Source organism: Phyllostomus hastatus, unplaced genomic scaffold (genome assembly GCF_019186645.2).
Source record: "Phyllostomus hastatus isolate PE091 unplaced genomic scaffold, TTU_PhHast_1.1 phas_scaffold_78, whole genome shotgun sequence".
Lineage (NCBI taxonomy): Eukaryota > Metazoa > Chordata > Mammalia > Chiroptera > Phyllostomidae > Phyllostomus > Phyllostomus hastatus.
In genome coordinates, this window is record NW_025334041.1 from 27,090,719 (window position 1) to 27,110,619 (window position 19,901).

A 19,901-nucleotide genomic window follows, 5' to 3' on the forward strand; every position below is an offset into this window, starting at 1 on the left:
CTAGTTTCATATATGCTGTCACAAAAGGCAAGAATTCCTTCTTTTTTTCTGCTGTGTAGAATTCTATTGTGTAAGTGTACCACAGGTTTTTAATCCACTCATCTACTGATGGGCACTTAGGCTGTTTCCAAATCTTGGTTACTGTAAATAATGTTGCTATGAACATAGAAGTACATACATTCTTTTGAAATGGTGTTTCAGGATTCTTAGGATATATTCCCAGCAGCAGAAACAGCAGTTCCAATTTTAATTTTTTGAGGAAACTCTATACTGTTTTCCACAGTGGCTGCACCAGTCTGCATTCCCACCAACAGTGGGAACTAGGTTTCCCTTTTCTCCACATCCTCTCCAACACTTGTTGTTTGTTGATTTATTAATGATGGCCATTCTGGCAGGTGTGAGGTGATATTTCATTGTGGTTTTAATTTGCACCTCTCGGAAGGCTAGTGACCTTGGGCATTTTTTCATATGTTTATGGGCCCTCTGTTTGTTCTTCTTGGAGAAGTGTCTATTCAGGTCTTTGCCCATTTTTTAATTGGATTGTTTGTCTTTCTGGTGTTGAGTCATATGAATTCTTTATACATTGTGGAGATTAGACCTTTGTCCAATGTACCACTGGCAAATATGTTCTCCCATATAGTTGGTTCCCTTCTCATTTTGGTGATGGTTTCTTTTGCTGTGCAGAAGCCTTTTAATTTCATATAGTTGTATTTATTTATTTTTTCCTCAATTTCCCTAGCCATATATAGAGCTATGTGAGATGTCTGAAATTTTACTGCCTATGTTTTCCTCTAGGACTTCTGTGGTATCACAATTGTATTTAAGTCTTTTATCCATTTTGAATTTATTCTGGTGTATGGTATAAGTTGGTGGTCTACTTTCATTTTTTTGCATGTACTAGTCAGGTTCTCCCAACACCATTTATTGAAGAGACTGATTTTGGAGCTTTAGAATCACTCTTGTTTTTCTAAGACTGATTCATACTCTCTCCCCTTCACCACCCCCCGCTCTGTTTAAATGCAATTAAGATGTCAATACTTGATTCTTTGTAACAGATGATTGATAAGTAGTATGTTCTTGTTGGATTCCTTGCAGGAAAAAAAAACTTACTATGAAGTGGAAAATTAGTTAAAATAGTTGAAAGGTGGCTTTTAAAACAAATTTCGGCTTTATACAGATAAGACTATTCTTATTCAGGTATTTATTCATGACAGGAAAAAAAAAGTAGCTAGAGAAAGCAGTGTCCCTGTTGTAAGGCAGAACATAGCCCTGGAGAAAGTGAATGCCACTCCTCATGAAGCCCCAGCTGGCCTCAGCTTTCCCAGCATGCTCTTCCCTCAGGGTCCCAGGTGGGTCAGCAGAGTCCCTCAAAGGTTCTGTTTTATGTCCTTGTTAAAGCTCCTTTTCTAAATGTTAAAAATACAAGATATGGAATAATAAGGAATAGGCTCCTCCAGGAGGGAGGTAGATTGCAAAATCTGTGCTTGTAAAGTCAGTAAGAATAAAGGCAGGCACTTAAGGTGGGATGTGGGGAACCAAGCCCCCAGGAAGGGGTCAAGAGTTAGGGTCCTGCATTGTGAGAATGATGCTTGGGCCTGTTCCTTGGCCTCGGGGGAGGTGACCTGACATTACCCCGGCCTTGTTGGTTATCGGATTGTTCCCAAGAGAAGGACAGGGAGGTGCCGGCGCCTTGGGGCGGTGCGTCCCTTGGAGTTAATCTAAACCAGGATGTTCTGTACGTGACCTGAAGGGGGTGTGTAAACTTTCTTGAACAAAGACTCTCTTCGTGTAGCAAGCATTCTATTTTTAGAACATTTCACTATATAATGACAAGAGTTTTCAATAAACTTGCCTTTTGCCACCAGAGCAACTGGTCGCTCTCTCTTTTCAGTCCGTCACTGCGCGTCTCGAACCCACTGCCTCGCTGGCCGCGGCAAGTGGCGCCCGAACAAGGGACCTGAACCAGAGGTCTTCGGGGGACCACCAGAGTCCTGAGATTGACGACAGCAGAGCCTGACAGGACCGCTGCTACAGGGGCCCAGTAAGTATACGAAACAAAAAAGAAAAACGGAAGTAGCAGGGAGCAGACGAAGAGAGCTAATAAAAATGGGGGGTTTCACTTTCTACTGAGAGGGAACTTTTTGAGCAGGTATTATGTTCACTATTGAGGGGACGGGGAATTTCCACGTCGAAAGGGCAAATCCATCACTTTGTAGATTTCATTCAGCAGATCTGCCCGTGGTTTCCGGAAGAAGGGACTATAAATATAGATACGTGGAAGAAAGTGGGGGAGCGCATCAAAGAGCATTATCAAACTAATGGTCCTGAGAAGACACCTGTAGATGCGTTCTCTCTTTGGTCTCTTGTTCGAGACTGCTTAAGGGGGGATTCTGAGCTTGCCAAGTGGGAGCGCAGCACGCGGGGCAGTCTCCGTGCTGCTCGCTCGGCGGAGAATCTATATTCCCCACCACCTCCGCCCGACCGCACCCCCCTAAAATGGGAACCGCCCAAGTATGATCAGTCAGAAGTGAACTTATCGGAGAAACCGCGGGTTCCCGGTCCAGCAGAAGTTGATTGGGGGGACCTTGCTGACCAGACAGCATCGTATCACCCCCCTCAGGAGGTGTTCCTCGCCTCGGCCGAGGATGAGAAGCCGGCCGGCGAGGCGGATCCAACCCTGAAAGAATTATTGTCTGTGCTTAAAGAATTAAGGGATGAGCGAGTTCAAGAGGGCGTGAAACCGTTAAGAGGTAAACGGGTGGGGTCCGCGCAGTCCGCCCGGAGGATTCAACCCGGCGGCGGGTCCGGCCGTGCCGGCGGCCCGGCGGAGTCTTTCCCGCTTCCCCGTGCCTCCCGGTCCCTCCCCCGCCCTTCCCCTCCCCCGCCACCCGGCGGGTGCGTGGGGGCCGGGCGGGCGGGGCCGGGGGTAGGGGTCGCTGGGGACTGCCCCCGGCCGGCGACCGGCCGCCGCCGGGCGCATTTCCGCCGCGGCGGTGCGCCGCGACCCGGCTCCAGGGACGGCTGGGAAGGCCGGGCGGGGAAGGTGGCTCGGGGGGCCCCCGTCTCGTTCCCCCCTCGCGGGGGGGTCGGGCGGGGGCCCGCCCTCCCTGAGTGTTACAGCCCCCCAGCAGCAGCGCTCGCCGCATCCCGGGGCCGAGGAAGCCGAGACCGTCGCCGCGCTCGGCCCTGGCAGTTAATTATCATTCCCACCTCGCTGACACCAACAGGCGTTCTCTACCAACAGGGTGTTTTGCAATGGCTCCATGGCTCTGCCACCCCGCGGAAAGCCCTTCTTTCCTACCCTACCCTGGTGGCGGAGCGCGTTCAGCAAGGCCGTAAATTATCTGTACAAGTCCTAGGCAGGGATCCTCCCACAATTATTATCCCCTATACTGCAGAGCAATATTCTTGGTTGATGAATTTTAATGACTCCTTTGCTCTTGCCTTTGAAGGGTTTGCAGGTGAAATAGCTCATCACCTCCCGCATGACAAGATTCTACAGTTCGCGCACGTTGCCTCTTTCATTTTTCCTAAGGTTGTCGTCAGTGACCCCATCGCAGGAGCCATTTCTCTCTTCACTGACGGCTCCTCTAATGGCAGAGCATCTTTAGTTACTCCTGATAAAACTTATGTATGGTCCACCTCCTTTTCATCTGCACAGGAAGTTGAGCTCTATGCAGTGTCCCGTGCGTTAGAGCTTTTTTCAGCAGGCAATCAATCTTTACACTGACAGTCAATATATCGTTCGTGCCTTATCTGTCCTTGAAACAGTCCCTCTGATCCATACTCACAACCCTACTATTTTCCAATTATTCCTTACAATTCAATCCCTCCTTCAATCTCGTTCTTCCCCTTGTTTTGTCGGACATATTCGAGGTCACTCCCGGCTCCCTGGTCCTCTTGCGCAAGGTAATCATTTTGCTGATCTTCATACACAAGTCTATCTGTCACAGGTACAGCAAGCTACGGATTCTCATGCCCTTCACCATCAGTCAGCCCGCTCGTTACGATATCAATTCCGCTTGACCAGGGATGCCGCACGACAGATTGTCAAGTCATGCTCTTCCTGTGCTCCCTTTATCCCCTGTTCCTCATTTTGGCGTCAACCCTAGGGGCCTTCGCCCCTAACGATCTCTGGCAGATGGATGTAACCCACCTTCCCTCCTTCGGGAAAACTTCAATATTTGCATGTTACGATTGACACCTGTTCTCATTTTTTTATGCGCTACAGCTCTTCCCGCGAAAATACCCGTAACGTTATTCTTCACCTCCTTTCCTGTTTTGCCGTTTTAGGAACCCCTCGTGTACTGAAAACTGATAATGCTCCCGCCTATACCAGCCGTACTTTTCACAATTTTTGTCTCTCTTTTCGAATTATTCACAAAACCGGTATCCCTTATAATCCACAGGGCCAAGGACTTGTTGAACGCGCCCATCTTACTTTGAAACACCAGCTTACTAAATTAAAAGGGGGGAGATGGTATGATCCTCGGTCCCCGAAATTACTGTTAGCCCATTCTCTTTTCGTTTTAAATTTCCTCACTCTAGATACCGAGGGGCGCTCTGCAGCTGACCGTCATTGGAGCCCACGTATGAGTCAATACCCACAAGTTTATTGGAGAGATCCCATTGACGGGTCACGCCATGGCCCAGACCCAGTATTAGTATGGGGGAAGAGGGTATGTGTGTGTTTTTCCTACAGACGCTGAGACTCCTCGTTGGCTGCCTGAACGCTGTGTTCGTCATGCACCCAGTCACTTGGGGAAGACAACGAGTTCATTCCAGTTTATGTCAACAACACCCAGGTACTGGGCACCCCTTCCGTCGGACACGTGATACCAGTGAGTGCGATGGTCAATTATTCAGGCATATCTACGACGCAGCCGCTTTGCTTCTCCACCTCTCTGGCAAACTGTACTCTTATTCAGAGGTATGAGGACTGGGACAGTGACTTTAGTAATGGGACTCACTGGGGTGTTGATATGCTGTATTTGAAACGCAACAATACCTCCGCCACGATTGGCGTAGGAACTCCCCCTGCCGACATTCCAACTTGCAGAAGTCGGACCCCATCGCCCAGCCAATGGGGACCGGCCTGGAGGATTTGCCATCTCAATCAAACAGTTTGCGACCAAGGGGTTTGTGACTGGAGTGACTTTCGCAACGGCTCGTTGCGGCCTCAAAATCTTCTCTACGGAATTTGGACCAAAAACAATAGAACCTATCAGACTATGTTGTGGAAAGCTGTGGCCTCTCTTCAGTATATTACCGTAGCAAAGAGAGCGGTCCAGTGGATGCACATAGGAGCCCAGGACGCCATCTCTTGGTCTGGAAATCAGAAGAATGTTTCTGTGATAGCTTGTGTACCCGACCCTTTCGCGTTCATTGCTGGAGACTTGCAGGTCTCTCATAATACTGTATATAACCTAACCTGTGATCAGTGCTATCTAACTAACTGCCTTAATCTATCTATGAATGTTAGTTCATTTGCTGTATTGAAACAACCTTCTTTTGCCTTTGTACCTGTTAACCTTTCCACCCCTTGGTATGAGGACCCTGGTTTTGCTATTATCCAAAAAGGTTAATGACTTAATGTTGGCCCGCACAAAACGGTTCGTAGGGAATGCTCATTGCAGGAATATCTGCCTTAATTGTCCTAAACAAGAAAGGGGGAGATGTGGGGGAACCAAGCCCCCCAGGAAGGGGTCAAGAGTTAGGGTCCTGCATTGTGAGAATGATGCTTGGGCCTGTTCCTTGGCCTCGGGGGAGGTGACCTGACATCACCCCGGCCTTGTTGGTTATCGGATTGTTCCCAAGAGAAGGACAGGGAGGTGCCGGCGCCTTGGGGCGATGCGTCGTGTCCTTGGAGTTAATCTAAACCAGGATGTTCTGTACGTGACCTGAAGGGGGTGTGTAAACTTTCTTGAACAAAGACTCTCTTCGTGTAGCAAGCATTCTATTTTTTAGAACATTTCACTATATAATGACAAGAGTTTTCAATAAACTTGCCTTTTGCCACCAGAGCAACTGGTCGCTCTCTCTTTTCAGTCCGTCACTGCGCGTCTCGAACCCACTGCCTCGCTGGCCGCGGCAGTGGGAGACAGCTGCCAAGGACCAATAGCAGGTGGTCTGTTCCCTCAAGGAGCCCAGCATCCAGAACAAAGGTCAGCATATTTTTTCTCTGCAGGGCCACTAGGAAACATCTTCAGCTTCCTGGGTCGTAGCACTTCCATAGTCTTTGCAGCATGAATACTCAATAGTGTGGTAATACTCAGTACTGCCTTCTTGTTTTGTAGAATAAAAGCTGCTGTGGCAATAAATGAATCAGTATGGCTGTGTTCTGGTAATGTTTTATTTGGAGCACTGAAATTTAAATGTCATACCACTTTCACCTGTCACAAACTATGATTTTTCGTTTGCTTGTTTTAAACCATTAAAAAATGTAAACACTTTTATTAGTTCAGATTGTGCAAAAATAGATGGTGGGTCAGCTCACCACTCCCCTGGTCTAGAGAGACAGAAAGGGGCCTTTATGTCACAGTTGGGGGCCAGGGCCGGAGTCAGTGCTTCTCATGTGTGGAGGATCATGTTTCTCCTTACGCTATTTGAAAATTTGGCACAGAAGCTTTTGGGGTGTCATTTGCAGACATTGCATATGATAGAATTTTTTTTATTCAGACACACGAGATGATTAGGTGTGGGAGAGCCCGAGGAAATGGCAGGTGATGCCCGCTGAGGAACAGCCAGGAGGGCTTTGTCTCCAGTGTGCTCCCTGGTGTAGCTTCCTCGTGTTTAAGGTGGAGATGTGTTGCAGTGACCAGAATATTAAGGCCAAATGGTTAGCAGGGTAATTTTTTTTTTTAATTCCAAGCTAAGATTTCAGAACTTAATTAGGGTAAGTCTTGAAAAGGCCTGACTCCAAAGTAAATATTTCAAGTGTGTTAGAAAAGGATATGCTAGTCAAATCTTATAGTTAACTTAGTAATAGTCAAAAATTTGGAGAAAGGAGAACAAGTTTTTTACTCCAAGCCTTGTTTAAAAGCTTAGTGTTAATGTAAAGTTTTTAAACTTAGGTCTGAAAATAGTATTAAATATGGAAGTATCAATGATGTGTTGTAATTTTGACTTCAAAACAGAAAAGCTATGTTATCCTCTCTCCCTTTTCCCCTTCCTATTCTTCCCTCCTCTTCTTGCCTTTCCTCCCTCCTTTCCTTATCTCCTCCTCTCCGTGTGAGCCACTGAAATCTGATCATTTATTAAAGCAGTGTCCAAACCTTGGTAATCACCTAGAGGTATCACTTTTTTAAAATATGAAATCCTTGATACCAAACAGCTGTGTCAGAGGCCAGGGGAGGGGAGCGGCATGAGATCCTCTTGCTTCGTTGTGTTTTTACAAGCTCTCCAGGTGATTCTTGCTGATGAAAAACCAGGTTTAGGAAGCATCACATTAGAACAGTGGTTATCAAACTTGAATGAAAATCAGAATAATCTAGAGTGCTTATTAAAACACAGATTGTTGGGATCCGCTCCTGTGGGTCTGGAGCGGGGCCTAGGAACATGTATTTCTAAGCAAATTCCCAGGTGCTACTGGTACTCCTGGTCTGGAGACCACACTCATTGAGAACAACGTTAAGCCATAAGACCAGGATTCCTAATTCCAGTTGGCCACTTAACCTTAGTGCAGGCTCAAGTTTTGAACTACCTAAAGTCTCATCTGCAATTGTAAACACATAAGGGTGTGTGCCAAGCATCAAGTCTACCAAATAGGACCTAAAGATAAACACTAAGAGCTGGACTTTTCTTGCATAAACATTCAGTAAACAGAAAATGCACTTAGCAAAATACTGTGGCACCGTGTACCAGTACTTGGTACTCTATGGCCAGCCAGAGCAGAGCACTCTGGAGTTCGAATGTGTCCTCGGTCATTTGTTCTTATTTGGGGGACTGGAATTCTGTCACCTTCTAGAGAGGGATGTAGGTTTCTCTGAGTCAAAAGGTGGTAGCAAATTAGACTTAATTTCTTTGTAAATATAAGATAAAAATGACACAAAATCTTTCCACAATAGAATATGTGGATCATTATTTTTATTTCCTTTGATGATTTCATAGAATATAAGATTCCCTTCTCCTCTGCCCTGGCCAGTGTGGCTCAGTTGGCCAAAGCATCGTCCCATAAACCCCGCTTCTGGTTTGATTTGCAGTCAGGGCACATGCCTGGGTTGTGGGTCTGATCCTCTGTCTGAGCACAGAGGAGAAGCAATTCTCTTTCACACTGATTTTTCTCTCCCTCTCTCTTTCTCTCTTCCCCTCTCTCTAAAATCAAAATACATGTCCTCCAGTGAGGATTAAAAAAATTCCCTCCTCCTCAGTGCTTGAATTTAATGTCAGAAACCATCTCTAGAACATTGTGTTGGCTGCTTGTCTGTACCTGCTATTGTTGATGGCTCAAACTTGGGAGATCTCTTGCCAGCTGGAGCTCGAGGATGAGGGGACAGTGGTATCTGAGTTCCCTGCTCTTGGTCTCGTCTGACATCCACAATAACTCAGTTAGGAAAATGGTAAGAGAACTGGGGCTCAGAGAGACAAACTCTCCCAAGGCCACATACACAGCAAGTTGTAGACCAGCATTCAAAAACAGTTCCGTCAGGCCCTCTCATGCCTTGCTGATACATGGACTCAGAGTTCTCTGAAAGATACAGAATCTGCTGGGAAGAATAACAAGGCACACCCTGGCCAGTGTGGCTCAGTGGTGGGAGCGTCGTCCTGTAACCAAAATATTATGGGTTCTCATTTCCAGTCCTCATGGACACATACCTCCAGTTTTCATGGCACATACCTAGGCTGTAGGTTCACCCCCAGTTGGGGCGCTGGTGCGTGTAACCCCAGGTCCAGAAGCACACAATCCCAGGTCCAGTGGGTGTGTGCCTATGGAGGCAGTTCCCGCTGCATCAGTGTTTCTCTCTCCCTTCCCCCCTCTCTCTCTCTAAAAAAGCAAAAGAAAATACCCTCATGTGAGGATAAAACAAGAACAAAGAATAATAAGGCAAAATACAATTACAAGGGGACACAAAATCTTAATTTCTTATCAGAACTTGCCTTGATTTTGCTTGAATTACCTTGATTTTTAAGGCCTGCATACATACATCAACATATTTATTTTTAAAGATACTCTATGCATCAATTCTGATTTTCAGTTAGTTGTTAGGACACACAGAACACCTTGTGATGGCAGGGAAGAAAATCAAGGCTTCCAGAGGTGCCTGAGAGCACACTGACTCCAGCGGGCTGCGTTCACGCGGAGAGCCGGAGAGCCACTTCTGTGAACATCGTGCCCTCTGCCCACATGTCAACCTTAACCTCTGCATCCAAAAGGTCATGAAAATGAGTTTCTGAAGAGGCAAGGCGCAGGAATGGCAGAGGGGCAGGACAGAGGGAGGGAGAGAGAGTGCCATCCAAGAGGGCGAATGGTAGCGAGGAGGAGGAGCTCCCCAATGTCTGTCACATAGCCGTGGAGGTCTCCTGGGGAGGGAGCAGTGGTCACACACATTCTCCTTAGGCTCCGCCCAGCAAACCCCTGAAAGGCAGCTGCGCTGCAAGGATGTTTTCATCTCCTGCCTTCTGCGTTTGGATACCTGGGTGACCAGCACTGTTAAAATAGCTTATTTGAAACTGACAGCTTTTGGAATCTGTAGTCAAGGTCCATTTGCTGGAGACCCAACTCTGGATGCAGCAGGTTTGTCTTGTTTGGAATAGAAATCTCACATTTGCCTATAGATAAATATTTATCTTTGAAGATATCTATTTCTTTTTTTAATCCTCACCCAAAGACATGTGTGTTGATTTTAGAGAGGGAAGAAAAGTTAGAGGGAGAGAGAAACACTAATGTGAGAGAGAAGTATCAATTGGTTGCCTCCTGCACACACCCCGACTGGGGATTGAACCTGCAACCTTTTGGCATGCAGGACAATGCTTTAATCAACTGAGCCACCAGGCCAGGGCAAAGATACCTATTTCTTAATGTTCAATCTTTTCATAAGTGTTTTCTTTTAAAAAAATTGTTAGAAATATTACTAAGTGCTTATGTTATTCTAGGATGTCATGCAGAGACTTTAAATGGGTCACTTGATTTAATCATCACAACCCCCTAGGTCAGTGCCATTATTACTTTCCCTATTTGACAGATGAAGACATGGGAACTTAGTGTAGTTGACCCACCTTGCCCAAGGATTCAAACCCAGGTGATTGGAATCCAGGCCCTGCATCCCTAATTACACCTTTCTGCTTCTCAGTATTAGCATGGCCAGAGAGCAGTTATCCTCAGTTCTCGGTAGTACTAGAATCCTCCCGGACAGTGCATTTGGAGGGAAAACCTGGTGCTTGTATCCCACCTGGAGAGTTCTGATTTGATGGAAAGTGGGACCAGTTGCAAGTATTTTCAAAAGCTCCACAGGTGAATTCTGACCTGCAGCTAATACTTAAACTTCAAATGCATTGATGCCTATGTCCCACCCCCAAGGTTGTGATTTCATCGGTCTGAGATGTGACTTGAACTTCGGGACTTTAAAAAGGTCTGCACCCCACCCCACCCCTAGGTGAGTCTGATACGCACATTCAGAAACCTCTTCCCTGGGGATTTTCAAACCTGGTCTGTATCAGCATCTCTCAAGAACTTGATAAAAATAAAGACACCCAGCCCTATTCTACTTCACCGGGCCCTGGCCTCTGTGGATCTCAAACTTGAGTGCATGTCAAAATCTGCTGGAGAGCTGGCTTACATCACAGTGTCCTTGGTACCAACCCAGGGACACTGATTCATTAGGTCCAGGTGGGCTCAAACATCTACATTTTTAATGGTACAGGTGATGTCATTGCTACTGGTTTAGAGATCACAAGAAAATGGAATTTTCTCCCGGGGACCATTGGTCAGTAAGGTGAGGCATTTTCTGTTGTCCCAGTGGAGGCAATGGGAGAGTGCTATTAGCTTCTAGTAGGTGTAGGCCAGGGGAGCTGCCAAACATCCTAAAATGCCCAGGGCAGCCCCTTAAAACAATTACCCAGTGCAAAATGTCAGTAGGTCCAAGGTTGAGAAACCCTGCTCTAGTGTAGACTTTAGAGAGAGGTTTGGGTCATCATAAACCAGGAGATGTGAACATAGATTTGGAGCAGAAATCTAGAACTCTTGAATTAGCATCATCTTTAAAATTGAGATACAGGACCAACTTCATGGCTTAACTGTATGCACTGCTGATAAAACATTGTGATTTCTATTTCAAAACTGTGTTCTTTAGCAAAATTTTGCTCTAGTATGAATCATCATTATTGCATTTGGGTGTCTTCCAGAGGGACCACAATTCTTTGAGTTTGCCCTAAGACTCTGTATATAAAAATCTAGACTTGCCAAAGAAACTGTTACAGGATAATTAATCTTTTTGTAAAAGTGGCAAACAGAGGACCTTGTGGAAAAACATCCAATGCCTGTGGTGTGGTTTACATGAAGTCTAAATTACTTTGAAAATATTTATTTTAAAAAGTTTTTAGGAAGGAACAACTTATTAAAATATAAAGACAGGTTTTTGTGAAATGCAAAGGTATATAAACTTTATATTCTGTTACATATTCCAAGTAGCTAAGATTTTGTATGAACTAAGCATGATTGCTTCCCTCAATATAGGCTTTGTAAAAACTAAATATTACATGGTTCCACGGTTGTGTGATTCCATCCTGGGGTATTTTATATAAATCCTGGGAATAGAATCATAGCTGTGTAAGTGTGACTCAGACATCTATTTGGCAACTAGTGTTTGCATTCAAGTGGAAGGTGATTGCACCAATTAACGATCCAGCAGCAAGGTTTCCACTCTCCCAGCCCTGCTGTCTGAAATTACACAAGACCAGAAATCAGGGGAATTGGGTCCCTTGCCCAAAGGCCTTAGAAATAACAGCACCTCTATAGACCTCCATTTCCTCATCTGTAAAAACCAAGATATTGAATTACGTGGTTTCTACGGTTCATTCCATTCCAAAGTTGCATGTTCCTGTGATTCTGATTATAGTGCTGAGTCAGTCGTGCTTGCAAAGTGTTGCATATTTAAATAATTGCTCACAAGGTGAACATTTTAACATTGTGAAGAGGTTAGAGTCACATGGAGGGGCAGCACTTCATCTCTAGTTACATGCTGAGTGTAACTGCAGTTTAAATGACTTAGTAAAGGAGAGGGGTGTCCTCCTTTGCCAGGGCTCATGCTTGTGCTGTGCATGCTCTGTATGTTAGGGCTGCTCACCTCTCCTACCCAAATAGGCCCAGACCCTGCTTGTCCCTCACCCTGGGCTAGTCACCTGGTGCGCCTGGTCTGAGCTGGCCCCATGTGTGCTCCTGAACAGGTGCAGCAATGTCTCACTTATTGTTCCTTTATACACCCTGGGGATGTTTACCCCAAGAATCTAAAGAGACAACTATAAAGGTTATTTGTGAAGAACTATGATCTATAACTTCCTCTCCACATATGAACACACTCTCTCTGTGTGTGTGTGTGTGTGTGTGTGCGCGCGAGTGCGTGCAGCTCCTAATCTGGGTTGTAGGGGGACCCAGTCTCCTGGGTAATTTGATGTTTCACCAAAAAAACCTGCACAAGATGTGATGCATGAGTTGTGGGATGGTGGTGATGAAGCTACCAGTCACCAGTTATCTATAGCTGTGGCCTTCTGAATCATCCGAATAGTTTCCATGACAGAATGTTCAAGATTAATGCAAAATTTGATGCAGATTCATTGCTCTACTTGCTCAGTCATTGTGAATGTGATGGCCATACAGTGCACATGCTCACTCAAAAGCATCTACTGCCCCCACTGACTAGTGCAGTGAAGTCATCATTGTTCATGCATGTGCATTCCAGTCCACTCTCCTTGGCTGCCAGGTTATATCAATGTCTCGCTAACCATTCTCATTATATTAACAATGGCTGGACTTTTCTCAGACAGACCTTGCCTACTCATGTATCCATCTCATGCAGGGTTTTGTGGCAAAACATCAAATCACCCAGGGGACTCAGCCCCACATACAGCCCAGATTTGGCACCCTGTGACTTCTGGCTTTTCCAAAAAATAAAATCACCTTTGAAAGGGAAGAGATTTCAGACCGTGGATGTGATTCAGGAAAAATACAGTGGGGCAGCTGGTGGCAATTGGGAGAACTGAGTGAGGCCCCAAGGTGCCTACTTTGAAGGGAACTGAGATGTCATTGTCCTGTGTACAATGTTTCTTGTATATTCTTCAACAAATGTCTCTATTTTCTCAGTATATGGCTGGATACTTTCTGGACAGACCTTATATTTAACTTTTTTTTTCCTTCTAATTTTAAGGAGGCCATGAGGTCTACAGGCTTTGCAGTCAGAAACACTTCAGTTCAAATCTTGGTTTCCATATTTCCTAATTGTGTGACTTTGGGCAAATCCTTTGGGCAGAGATAGGTATTTGCCTATCTCTGATTGGCTTACTTAACTTAGCATAATACTCCCCAGGTCCAGCCATGCTGTCACAAAAGATAAGATCTCCGTTTTGAAACTTTATTTTTATTATTTACAATATTACAGAAGTCCCCAACTTTCCCCCTTTGCCTACCTCCACCTACCTACCACCTCCCTTTCGCTCAGGCCACCACCACACTGTTGTCTGTGTCTGTTGGTTATGAGTGTGTGTGTTCTTTGGCTGGTCCCTTCTCCTTTCGTCCAGTCCCTCCTTCCCCACTCCTTTCTGACAGCTGTCGGTCTGTTCCATGTATCCATGCCTCTGTTCCTATTTTGCCCATTGGTTTATTTTGTTTATTAGATTCCATGTATGAGTGAGATCATATGGTATTTGTCTTTCTCTGGCTGGCTTATTTCACTTAACATAATAATCCCCAGGTCCATCCATGCTGATGCAAAAGGTAAGAGTTCATTGTGTAAATATACCTCAGCTTTTTTACCCACTCATCTATGGATGGGCAATTGGGCTGTTTCTAGGTGTTGGCTATTGTAAATAAAGCTGTTATAAACATGAGTGCATATATTCTTTTGAATTCATGTTTTGGAATTCTTAGGATATATTCCCAGAAAGTGGGATTGCTAGGTACAAAGGCAGTTTCATTTTTAATTTTTTGAGGAATCTCTATACTATTTTCCACAGGGCCTGTACCAATCTGCATTCCCACCAGCAGTGCACTAGGGTTCCCCTTTCTCCACATCCTCACCAGCACTTGTTGCTTGTTGACTTATTAATGATGGCCATTCTGACAGATGTGAGGTGATATCTCACTGTGGTTTTAATTTCCAATTTCCTGATGATTAGTGATGTTGAATATCTTTTCATATGTCTATTGGCCATCCGTATGTCCTCTTTGGAGAAGTGTGTGTGTACTCAGGTCTTTCGCCTGTTTTTTTTAATTGGGTTTTATTTTTGGTGTTGAGTTTTACAAGTTTTTAAATAAAATTTGGATATTCTCCCCTTATCAGATGGATCATTGGTGAATACGTTCCCCATTTGGGGCGTTGTCTTTTCATTCTGTTGATAGGTCTCTTTGCCATGCAAAAACATTTTAGTTTTGTAGTCCTGTTGGCTTATTTTTTCTTTTGTTTCCTTCACCTGATGGGCTACATCAGAAAAAATATCGCTGCTAGAAATGTCTGATTTTACTGCCTGTGGTTTCTTGTAGGATTTTTGTGGTTTCAAGTCTAACATTTAAGTTTTTAATCCTTTTTGAGTTTAATATTGTGTACAATCTAAGAAGGTAGTTATGTCTTGCACATATCTGTCCAATTTTCCCAACACCATCTATTGAATAAACTATCTTTGTCCCATTAAATTTTTTAAATTAATTTATTTTACAATTACAGATGACATATTAGTTTCAGGTGTACAACATAGCGATTAGACATTTGTATACCTTATGAAGTGATTATCCTGTTAAGTCTAGTACCCATATGATACCACACATAATTATTACAATATTGACTACATCTCCTATGCTGTAATTTACATAAAATGTATTTTGGAAAGTGGGATCCGTGAGTATTTATCCAACAATGATTACATTGTTTAATGTTTAAGAGGTTTCCTGAGTCATAAGAACATGAGAGTTTTAAGAAAACAAAGACCCATCTTCAGTGGCATTAAAGCAAAGATGCACATGTAGGTCTCTGGGAAGTGAGGCAGTGGGAAATGCTTTGAGGGTGACAAATACGATCTGGAAATGTGGTTGGTTTTGAGAGCATTCCTGGGGCAGAGGATGCTTTGTGGGAAAGGTGAAATCAGGACTGGCACCCTATCAGCATGAGCCAAAGCGAGAAACGGGACAACCCATCTGGAGGTAATGGGTGGTTGAGGCAAAACGGACAAACAAACACACTGGATGTCCCCGACAAGAAACAGGGGACTCTGAGGGGAAGCACACCCTGTCCAGTGGCTGGAGGTCTAGAACAGCAGCTGTTCCTAGGATGCGGCCCCACCCCCTTCTTCAGAGGAAATGGGCAAAGGGGTGAGCAACTGTGTGGAATTCCAGGAGTGTGGGAGATTCTGACACTTTATTGTGAACTTTATCCTGAGGCTCAGCCAAGACCCAGAAGCAGACTACTAAGGGATGCCAGCAAAGTAAAGGTTTGTTCTGAAATATCTATTGGGCAAACTCAATTATCTACGCTTTAGAAATAAAACACAAGTTCAAGGACTGGGCCACAGTTTCAGAGCAAGTTAAGATAAGACAGAATGTTGGTACCCTCTCCCACCATTCACTCAATGCATTTTTTCTCCGACAAGCGTGCCACTTAAGGTTGTGTTCCATAGTCTGTGTCACAATTACCCATCTGTCTTAATGATGGCAAAGACTGCTGTTTCTCCATGCATTTTCTTGTTTGCCATCTCTATTGAGCTCTTTTCCCGTTCTTTGCAGTCTTTTAGATACTGCATGGGTGAAGGAATGTTAGTTCTAATAAGCCCTGGTTCTCAATGAAATGAAATGGAAAGACACAATTAGGTGAAATCTATGGGCAAGACTGTCTGTCCAGGCTGAGCAGGAAGGGTGGTCACTCCTGCCCTTCAAAGCAGCATGATTGTCAGCAAGGAAATAGCAGCTGGGCCCTTTCCCTTTGATGGGATGCACTTTCTGCATCTATTGATTACTTCAAGGTACTTGTATGACTAAATTCCTCTATTCTCCCAATAAGGTGAGGCAAGTTAGAGAACTATTTTTCTTTGTTGTCAAGTTCCTGCTTTGCAACAGAATTTGCAGCAAAAGGCTCCTGCTTGATATTTAGTCTTGCTTTCTCTGAGAACTAAAAAGTTAAATAAATCTGCATTCTTTGAAACCTGCTGGCAGAGTTCTGACACTCATTTGAGTTATGGAATTGCAGAAGCATTTGGTTGCTTGAAAACCAATGAAGGACTTCAGCCAGTCACCTGGGAATTAATAAATACTTCTCTGTATTTCTCCATGACTCTCTTTGAGAGTGGGTCTTACAATCACTCTCTCAGGGTAGACAGGCCCTCTGCCTTGCTCTTTGGATTTAAGATGATACCACAAATAGAGGTTTTCACTGTGTGGATGAATGAAGTGGAAATAGCATTTTACCCGTCGGCCCTCTTGCTCACCCACCCTCCAGTACTGATGGAACAAGACATTCTGTGGGCACTGGGGAGATACAAAAGTGAATTAGATACACAAGGAGTTGAGCATTCACTGGGGAAAGGAGATACACCTGTACGGTACTTGACAGAACCCTGGTTGACTTTTTTCTTGGGGAGGAATAGAGTCCTTTGAAAATAGTGAGGAACAAAGTTCTAGAAACTGAGTGAAAAAGACCAAAGGGTTTTTCTGCTGCCCCTTTATTCTGTTGGAAACAATATTGAACAGCTTTTAGGCATCCACATTTGGTTTTAGCTGTTTCTGTAAGGCTTTCTTTCAGATTTCTGAACAGCTCTGGACTTGGAAGTTGGGGATAGGAGGGAAGAAGAGGCGGTGTCATTCTTCCCCGGGGTGCAGACGTGAGGTCATGGGAACAGACCTCACCATAACATCTCATTTAGCCAGGTTCACTGGGAAGGAATCCCACTGTGCAGACAGACAACGTGATTCTCAGCCCCGGGCGACTCTCCGAGGAGTTCTGCCAGCACCTCGTGCCCCTCTGCCGCATCGTGCCTGCATGCTCTTCTGGGAACGGCGCCAAACATTTCTGCACGTGACTTTCCAAATGGACAACGGCCACAATTGCTTAACCCATTTGTTTTTCACAAGAGGGAAAAAAAGCTCATAAATGTTTAGTGACTGTCAAGAAGTATGTTTAGGCCCCTTTCCCAGCCATAAAGGGGTTTTCTGAACTAATGTCCCATGTAGCTTCTTTGTTCAAAGTGGGTTGCCCTCCAGCCTCTGCTTGTGTGCCGCAAGTAGGTAGCAATGTGTTTAATGCTCAGGACAGGCGTGCAGACAGCATGCCTCGGGGGAATAACTTGTGACATCTTTTGTGACATCCCTAGTGACATCTTTTTAAACGAGTATACAACCCCAGTTGAAGGGTTTCTTCTAAAGGCCCCTAATGGGGGCAGAGTTTGAAAAGCATCTGAGTGTAAGTACTTGGAGCACATAAAATTCAAGAGCACAGATCATTTTCACGTGTTTTTCAAGTGCATCTAGGGGTTCATAGTGCATGAAAAGCGTGAGATCCAAGGTTTAAATATGTGGAACAATAAAAGCATTTTTATTTTTTAAAACTGAACAGTCAGTAAAGCTATCTATACATGTGTAGTTAAAATCACTGTTTAAATACATAGATTTAATTTTTTGCATGTGATAACCTCCTGGCAAAATAACCCAGAAAAACTCAGAGTTTAAAACAACTGGAATTTCCATCAGTTAGTACATGTTGTTACTAAGCCATCGTGAGGCAGTTAAAGTGTCTGGAAATGTGTGCATTTTAGAAATATGTGTTTGATTTAGGAAACAGGGCTTTTAATGGAGTAAGAACGTTCACTAGCTCCTTATACTGTGACCACAGTAGGAAGGTTTACTTTTTGTCTAGAGATAGTGAGTTCACACAAAACCCACAGACCACTGTGTCATAACCCCTTCTGGTTATTCCATATATGTCTTTGAAGCTGTATTTTCCTCTAAGTGTGAAGTAAGATTTCCTTCCTTGACCTCATACATCCTACTTATCAAGTACAAAGTAAATTCCTGTATAATTAACCAGCTACATGGGTCCCGGGTGAGCTGTGTGTCCAAAGGATGGAGGAGTTGTTTCTTCTATTTCCTATTAACCACATGCAAAATGTGTTTGTGGATTTTAATATCTGTGATGAAACTCCAAGCAAGGCTGTGATGGTGTGTGTGTGTCTGTCTGTCTGTCCATCCAGGTACATATCCCATTTTGAATTTTTAGAATCTGCTAATTGCACTGAAGCAATCACTCTATCTGTAAGGTAACAAATACTGTTGCCTTCCATTGTTCTTATATAACCTTCACCAAAAAGCATTGTTTGTTTAGAGCAGCAATTTTCAACCAGTGTGCAGCAAGAACTTTTAAAACATACAGTACCTGACTATTTAGTCAGGGGCACTGACCTCTTTTCCCTTCAATTGTCAAATAAAATAATGACAACACAACAGTAACTGTCCACTGTGAATGAATCACATTACACCAAGTTTTTTGTCAGCTTGGCCAAAAATACAGTATTTTGAGGTGTGCTGCAGAATGTTTGTAATTAGTTTATGTGTGCCATGAGATGAAAAAGGTTGAAAATCCCTGGTTTAGAGTTTTAGGAAGGTCAGGGCTTATGTACCTTACCTGGTACCCAGGCTGCAGTCTGTTCCATGGAGTGTGACCCGTGAAGAAATGGTGACGTTTTATCCTAGGTTAGAGAAGTGACAGGGTCCAGCAGAAGTAATGCGTGCTTGAGCATGGTTGGTAGGGTAATGATATGGGTGTAATAATTTATAGTTTTAATTTGAACATTTCACCTAACATGTCACATGGTGTGTTTGAGTGTGATGTTATGTTACAGAATTAAACACTTATGGTTTTATAATAAGAGATTTTATAATAAAATAACATTATTTGTGCCAGACCCTGATATGGTAAGGTAACTCCCTAGGAGGTTGTGAAGAAGGCAGATTAAATTTCTTGTTGAGAGTTTGTCTGTTTTGGAGAGAAATAAACAGACATTCAGACTTTCATTTTTTTTCTCAGACATAACCCTAGTCATATCCACTCTGTAAGTGTACTGGTCAGATTTATTTCATTTGGAAAATTGTAGGTGTATACAAAGCTACTATATTTTTTAAATGCATATATGTAAATAACTTTTCCTGACAAGTTAAAAAATGTAAGGCATACGGCAGAAGAAGTTTCTTCAATTATGTAGCTTTGGCTTCCACAGTGCTGCCACTGGGCAGTTCCCCCTATTGTCATTGCACATGTCACTTCTGTTGACACTTGCCACCAAATCTTTTTAAGTATCAGGAGATTGGCTTTGAAGGTTTTCCTCCATCAGCCTTCAGCGACCACTGGTATTACATTATTAATGGAGGCAAAAAGAATTCAGCTAATGAAACATCCTTTAAATATATCCATCCAATGAATTAAGTTTAACGAGTTCATTTAATAGATTAAATTGCAAAAAAAAAGGTTCAATGAGATTAAAACAAATGGCAAATTATCTTACTGTCCTTTATTTGGACACATAACAACTAAGCAGTTTTTGACTGATTGCTAGTTACTGTCTCTCACTCTCTCTCTCTCAATTTTCTTTAAAGACTTGATCTTCCTTTCATGCCATAATCTGAATATATTCAAGCCTAAAATGTTAACTTCTTACTAAACATTTATATTCATGAACATAAACAGCACACTGGCCAGATATTTTAACATTTTAAATGT

General features: G+C 43.8%; 1 long non-coding RNA gene across 1 annotated transcript in view; it reads left to right on the plus strand.

The window, feature by feature from the left end:
- The first annotated feature begins 5,986 nt into the window (after window positions 1-5,986).
- LOC123811038 overlaps window positions 5,987-19,901 on the plus strand; it is a 164,754-nt gene continuing 150,839 nt past the window's right edge. Inside the window, exon 1 of the long non-coding RNA XR_006784337.1 lies at window positions 5,987-6,164. This is a non-coding gene — a long non-coding RNA (uncharacterized LOC123811038). The remainder of the gene's footprint in view (window positions 6,165-19,901) is intronic.